We start from the raw sequence: 8,121 nt of genomic DNA on the forward strand, positions 1-8,121 counted from the left end.
CTAGGATTTAACCACATTCTCGAGATGTATTTATTTATTTATTTTTAACATTTATTTATTATTATATGTAAGTACACTGCAGCTGTCTTCAGACACACCAGAAGAGCATCAGATCTCATTATGGATGGTTGTGAGCCACCATGTGGGTGCTGAGATTTGAACTCAGGACCTCTGGAACAGCAGTCGGCGCTCTTAACCGCTGAGCCATCTCTCCAGCCCTCAAGATTTTTTTTTTTTAATGTTACATTTCTCTGTGTATGTGCATGCATGGGTGTATGTGTGTGTATGGGGTGGATGTCACAGGACAACTTCTGGGAGTCTGTTCTCTTTCTACTATGCACACTCCAGGCACTGAATTGAAGTCATCAGGTCTGATAGCAATTGCTTTTTACCCCCCACCCCAACACACACAAACACACACACACACACACACACACACACACACACGCACGCAATCTCACCAGCCTATGTATTCAAGAGTTTTATTAATGTTTTCTTTCCTAGAAAGTACCAGAATATCTCTGTTTGGGCATCCAAGTCCTTTGTTAGATGGGCTTTAATAAAAACTATGACATAAGTGCTAAATGAACAGCGTTGTTATAGGTACACTTAAGGGTGTTGGGAAGTAGATGCCTCAGGCCAGCAGATGGAACTCAAGTCACTGTTAGGAAATCCTTTAAGCTGATATCTTACTAGTTCTGGATTTTGTTGTTGTTTTTGTTGTTTTCTTTTTTTGTTTGTTTGTTTGAGTCAGGGTCTTGTATAGCACAGGCTGGCTTCAAACTTACTATGCAGCCATGGATGACTTGGGCTTCCAATTCTCTTTCATCCATATCCTGAATGCTTAGACCATAGGCATTTACCACCACACCTGGTTTGTGTGGTGCTGGGGATCAAACCCAGAACAATGTGCTTGCAAAATGAACACCCTACCAACTAACTGAGGCACATTTCCAGCCCCATGCTTCCTGATTTCTGTCTATCAACAATCAACATGACCTTACTACTTTTAGATTTTTTTTCTTCCAATGTCACCATATTCTCTCTTTCTTCCATCCCCAGAACAGTATTTGAGTTAGAGTCCACATTACCCTTCAACAAACTCAGAGAGTGGCTAATCGGAGTCTGTTAGTTGCAGAATGGAGGGCTGATTTCTTTGATTTTAAGTTGGCGAGATGGAGCTGTGGCTTCAGCTCTGTGAGAAGACACGATTGAGAACCTGAGCTCAATGCTCAGCACCAAAAATAATAACAATGATGTCAGCAACTTTGGACTTAAACTTCATTCTCAAGCTGTGGGTCAAGAGGAAGGAGCTATCTCAGCACTTTAGGCTTGACCACAGCCCTCAAGAGCTATTCTGGGCCATTGGTCACCTTCCAAATCATTAACTTCAAAATCTGCCAATCAAAGCAACCTTCCAGTGTAGGGCAATGCTAGGAGTGTTTTATTCCATGCCACAAAGCCAAGGATGATAGCAGCCTGCATGAGAGACAAGTTCTATAATGCTCCACAAAAACTCTCCCGAGCTGAGCTTCTGTATCACTTCTGGGTTTGATGCTGCGGGATTTTCTTTAAATCATTCTCTACTTCCTTTCCAGCAAGCAGGAGACAGATTTGACTATAAAACACCATGAAAGTGGGGGGGGGGATGATATTCACTGTTTGAGTCAGGGAAAAGAAAAACAAAAGAAAAAGATTAAATGCTGCATCTTCTATAAGATGTCAGTATGTACAGTTCCCGTTTAGCTCATAATTTCTCAGCTTTCTCATCCCCAGAAAGTCTTTTGTATTTAGGTAAAACTGTACTTCAAAGTTTGATCTTTTCCTGGGCTAACAGTATGTGTAGTATGATTCTTTCCTTGGGAAACTCTGAGAAGGATTTTAAGGAGAAGTGAGGTGTGGAATGTGGCCCTCAGCAGGCCCAATGTTCCATTTATTTAAATTGTGGTGTGTGTGTGTGCATGTGTGCATATTCATGCATAAGGGTATAGGTGTCCACTTGCCATGATGGTGGTCAGAGAACAGCCTCTAGTGTTGGTCTATGCTTTGCTCCTTGAAAACAAGGCTCTTGTTTACTGCTCCATATGCTAGGTTATATGATCCTCCAGGTTCCTGTAAGTCCCCTGTCTCTGCTTCTCAGCTCACAGTGCTGGATCAGCTACCTCAAGAGACACCTTTACTTCTGCCTCTGTCTGCCCCTAGTTCAGCACTCTTGATTTGTGCCAAACTGCTGTGGCAGTAGTTACTAGGTTCAAAGTGGCATCAGGTGGATGAAGAAAGAACTCTCCTTGTTGATATTCCTGTATCCTTCATGAATAACTGGTGACATCGGACTCTGCTTCTTTCACTCCTCCAAAACCGAACAAAAAGCCACACATTACATTGTATAATACCAGTTATATGAAGCATACATAACAAGTGAGCTAGTGATTGTTAGCATGTGGGGAAGGAAGGAATTGAGATTAAGAGGTATCCAGTTTCTTTAGTATGATAGAAATGTCTGTAATGTGATAGTGCTGACAATTGTGTTGCTCTTGGGGGAAGTTGTTTTGGTTTTGTTGTTTTGTTTTATTGCTTATTTTGTGGAGGGAGACAGGGATTCGTTTTGCATGGTACACATGTGAAGGTCAGAGGACACCCTCAGGTGTCCTCGTCTTTTATTCTGTTTGGGACAGGATGTTCTCTTTGTTGTACAGCTGCATACACTAGGTTAGCTGGCCAGTGAACTTACAGGGCTTGTCTTGTCGTTACCTTCAGAGGAGCACTGGGATTGCAGACATGCCGCTCTACACAGCTTTCATGTGGGCTCAGGAGATTTGAACACAGGTCTTCATGCTGTGTGGCAAGCAGTTTACCCACTAACCATCTCCCCAGGCAGTGGCTATTGTGCTATGTGGATTATGTCTCTTTTTTAAATGTAAGCTTGGCCTTTTTGCTCTGCAACAAATTTACAGAACATGTGCTATGAACCCCCATTTCTCCAGCAATCTTGGGCATTTCTTCCAGGCATCACTTTCTAAGGAAGACCAGGGTTCTGTTCTTCCCTTTTCAGAGTTCACAAGGCATCTGAAGGGAAGATGGGTGAATACTATGTCTTTCTGCAATTTTTCTATAAACATATGCCTACTAGACATATCTTCACACTTCCTTGGCTTCCACGATCCTCTGCTGGGCAGACAGGATGTAAGCTGATAGTATAATATAAGCCAAACAAGAAAATTTAATGGAGATAGAGGTTAGTGACATCCAAAATAAAATGAATTGTTAGGAATACTATAAGCCAGTTCATCTTTCCAACCCTTCATGTTGGGGATTTCTTTGCAGCATCAATCTTCACCCTTGCAGAAGCTTGCCAAAATGGCAGGGAGGACACTGCTCCACTGCGTTTCCCTATTGATTTGTACTTTCCACACTTAGATTTACAACTTTCCTTGGGATTATTTAATAAGTCGTTGTGGAGCTATGCTTTGGTGCAGGGTAAATTACAGCAGTCTGCAGACTGTATTTACAGTTCAGTCTTCAGTGTTACTAAGGGGACTTCGGGAGGAATTTCAGGTCACTAGCCTCTATTAGTTGTTCATTAGTGTCCAGAAAATCATTTGGAGTGGAATCATTTGTGAGCTGTATGAAAATACAGCTTTCTCAAGGGGGACAAAGGCTATTTAAATGTGATTGGCACTACATAAAAGAAAGTCTGAAGCCAGGCATGGCAATGTACACCTGTAATCCCAGACAGCAGGATCAGGAGTTCAAGGTCAACCTTTTTAGGCCAGCCTAAAAGGAAGATCCTCTCTATAAAGTGAAATAGGTAAGATAGGGGCTGGAAAGATGGTTCACTGACTGCTCTTCCAAAGGAACCAAATTCAAATCCCAGAACCCACATGGTAGCTTACAATTGTAATTCTAGCTCCAAGGGATCTGACACAGACATGCATACAAGCAAAACACGAACACACATTTTCTTAGTTAGGGTTTTACTGCTGTGAACAGACACCATGGCCAAGGCAACTCTTATAAAGGACAACATTTAATTGGAGCTGGCTTACAGGTTCAGAGGTTCAGTCCATTATCATCAAGGTGGGTGCATGGCAGCATTTAGGCAGGCATGGTGTAGCAGGAGATGCCGAGAGTTCTACATCTTCTTCTGTAGACAAACAGGTGAAGAATGGCTTCTAAGCAGCTAGGATGAGAGTCTTAAAGTCCATGCCCACAGTGATTCACGTAGTCCAACAGGGCCACACCCACTCTAACAAGGCCACAACTTTTAACAGTGCCACTCCCTGGGCAAAGTATATACAAACCATCACACTAAATAAATAAATAAATGTCATTTTAAAAATAAATTACATGTTGTACTGGCTAGTTTTGTGTCAACTTGACACAGCTGGAGTTATCACAGAGAAAGGGGTTTCAATTGGGAAAGTACCTCCATGAGATCCAGCTGTAAGGTATATTCTCAATTAGTGATCAAGGGGGAAAGGCACCTTGTGGGTGGGATCACCTCTGGGCTGGTAGTCTTGGGTTCTATAAGAGAGCAGGCTGAGCAAGCCAGGGGAGGCAAGCCAGTAAAGAACATCTCTCCATGGCCTCTGCATCAGCTCCTGCTTCCTGACCTGCTTGAGTTCCAGTCCTGACTTCCTTGGTGATGACCAGCAGTATGGAAGTGTAAGCTGAATAAATCCTTTTCTCCCCAACTTGCTTCTTGATCATGATGTTTGTTCAGGAATAGAAACCCTGACTAAGACACACATGAAAAAAATGAATCATAATCTAAACACTGTTGGAGGAAATGCCTAGTAAAGTTCTTTTTAGTATACATTTTATCTATTATATATTGAAGCATTTTATTAAAACTCAACACAAAGCCATGGTGTGGTAGACAAATTGCAAAACTTTTCTAAAACTTTTACACTGGCAATATTCTCACCACACTCTTTTATCCCTAATCTTTGTGACTTTGAAGTCTCATAAAGAAGTAATATCTATTTTCTTTACATCTGTCTGGCTTTGTGAATTGCTGTGGCCAAGAAAATATGACAGAAGGAACTTGGCTTTCATCACCTCCCTTCAAACCTTGCTGAGATATGAACAAGTCCAGGGGAATCTGCCAAGTGATGCAAACCAAATGCCTTGGCTATTTGCATCACCCCAACCAGTGTTCAGCTAACTGCTCACCATGTGAAGGAAACCATTCTAGATCAGCCTGGCCTCAAGGCTAGATCTGGACATGAGCAAAACTCTTCAGGTAACTGTAAGCTGTAGGACAATAGTAAGTTAATATTGGTTTAAGCCACTGAGATTTGGAGTGGTTACTTAAGCATCAGTAGCTAACTTCACCTTGTGCCTCTGTTCTGCTTATGTTTTCTGATCTGTCATCTATGGTACAGCTCAGATTTCATTGCCTTGGCCAAAGTGGATGAAATTTTGGCATATTCAGAACCTATTATGGATTCTAGGAACATAAGTTAGCTATTGCCATTGCTCAGTTAATGAGGATAAAGGCGGATTATACATCACATGATTTTGTAGTTAGCATGGGATCTGGTAGAGAGAGGCATTAAGAGTTTTTTTTTGGGGGGAGGGGTTGTTTTTGTTTTTGTTTTGGTAATTTCCAGAAAATTGTAGACTAGCTTTCTCATCACTATGACAAAATGCCTGATATAAAGACTGTAAAAGGAGAAAAACTTTATTTTAGCTTCAAATTTCACAGAGTTTCATCTCTCCTGGCAGAGAGGGCTGGCTGAGTAGAGTATATTAAACCACAACGGCAGAAGCCAGTAGCAGGGAGTGTTCATCTCCCTGTAGACCAGTAGTAGACACACAAGGAAGCTGACCAAATCTTAAAAGGCTGATCCCTAAATACCTGCTTCCCCCAGGTAGGTCCTGCTACCTCTCAAACAGTCCAGCAGTGAGCATAAGAGCCTTTGGGGGACCTTTCCTATTCAGACATAATAGCCATGAAAGAGAACAGAAAATATATTTGCACCATCAGATGAGCTGTTACTGCTCTGTAATATTTGTTTCCACTCAGTTTGAAATAGAAAGAAACACTTTTGTGTTGAGCTAACATTCTCTTTCATCTCTATTTCATCCCCTACCTGCCCTTGTCTCAGAGTTGATATTAGCCTGAGTCTGCAGTATTGTAAGCTCAGCTTGTACACATGGAACATGTTACTCGAACTCATCATACTTTTGACATACATGTAGCTGTGTTTTTCTACAGACATCTGAATGTATATATGTATGTGTCATATATACACATATACACGATTTTACATACATGCATTTAATTATCCTGATAGCTATTATAGGATAGCCTATCATGGATATAATACCCTCTACTAATCCTTTTGCCCGTCTCTTTCACTAATTCAGCTGTTCATCACGTTTACAGAGTCCTTTGTATTCAAACAAACTCAGAAACTGGAATGGCTAGACAAATGCCTGTTTGACTTTCTAGAGTTTCTTCAAAGGCCTGGCTTTAGGAATTCCTTGGTATTTTGTTTAAGGCTGATTTTCTTGTGAGATTTTTTTTTTAATAAAAAGATTTATTTAGTTAGTTTATGTATATGAGTACACTGTAGCTGTCTTCAAACACACCAGAAGAGGGCATCAGATCCCATTACAGATGGATGTGAGCCACCATGTGGTTCCTGGGAATTGAACTCAGGACCTCTGGAAGAGCAGTCAGTGCTCTTAACCACTGAACCATCTCTCCAGCCCTGAGACATGTTTATAACACAGGAAGATACTAGGAAAATATTTAGATTAAAAACTTGACCTTTCTTTGAAACATTCACCAAGTTTCTTCATCTTTTCCATCTTACTCCTGGTGTTTTAGGAACAATTACCTGTGCCTATTTGGCGGTCATCTGCAAATCAGAGGTAACGCTAAGAAACGAGTACAACTGTAACTTCCCATGAGTAAAGATTAGCAGCAAGAAACTGCTACTTTGACTCGGGAGGCAGAGGCAGGCGGATTTCTGAGTTCGAGGCCAGCCTGGTCTACAAAGTGAGTGCCAGGACAGCCAGGGCTACACAGAGAAACCCTGTCTCTAAAAACCAAAAAAAAAAAAAAAAAAAAAAAAAAAAGAAACTGCTACTTTGCTCACCAACTGGTTCCCAGGGCAATGATTTATGGCTTCAGGAGAGAGGAACTGAGCGGTCATCCAAGGAATACTACCAATAGTGTGCTGAGTAGAGGAAACACCACATTGGATCATTTCTGAGGGGGGTCTTAGATTTGCTAGTCAGTGAGGCGAAGAAGTTCTTTCCCCCTTGGATTCCTGAGTGGAAAGGTCAAAATTGAAAACCTGTACGTTAGGGGCTCGAGAGATGGCTCCACAGTTAAGAACACTTGTCCTTGCAGAAAACCCAGGTTTAGTTCCTGGCACCTACACAGTGACTAATAAGCATCTGTAGCTCCAGTTCTAGTAGTGTTAAAGCCTTCTTCTGTCCTCTGCACACACCAGATACATGCAAGGACAACATTCATATACATAAAATAATAATCTTAAAAATATCCACAAACAGCAAGAAACCTGACTTTTACTGTGCTGAGATATCGTATAGAAACATACCATGGTATACTTTGGCAAAAAAAAAAAAAAAATACCCCCAAAAACAAAAAAACAGATTTCCCTCTTAGAAATGAGCAAATTACTCTTGCAGACTGAGCAACAAGTAGCTAAATGACCTTACATTATATATGCCCCTTCTCAAAAGTGAACTAGCACATAAGAAGCCTGTCCTCACAAATGTTCTTTTCAACAAAGTGTATGTAGCCTCTGCTCTGCTCCCGAGGCTGAGCCCAGAAGGGCCTCCCCTTTGCTTTCAATTTGTAAACACATCTGAGAGCCACCCTCTACTTTTGCATTTATGCCAGGTTACATTACAGCTCCTCTTAGTTTTCAACACTTATAACTATCTCTGCTGGTTTGCAGAATAATACAGCACATATTTTGTAAAGAAAAAGGCAGAGAAATTAAGCTATTAAAGAATGAAGACCAAAGTGTGGACACTGTGCCCCTTCTTAGAATTGGGAACAAAACACCCAGGGAAGAAGTTACAGAGACAAAGTTTGTAGCTGTGATGAAAGGATGGACCATTTAGAGACTGCCG

This window comes from Mus caroli, unplaced genomic scaffold, assembly GCF_978045245.1.
Source record: "Mus caroli unplaced genomic scaffold, Mus_caroli_1 scaffold_5, whole genome shotgun sequence".
Classification (NCBI taxonomy): Eukaryota; Metazoa; Chordata; class Mammalia; order Rodentia; family Muridae; genus Mus; species Mus caroli.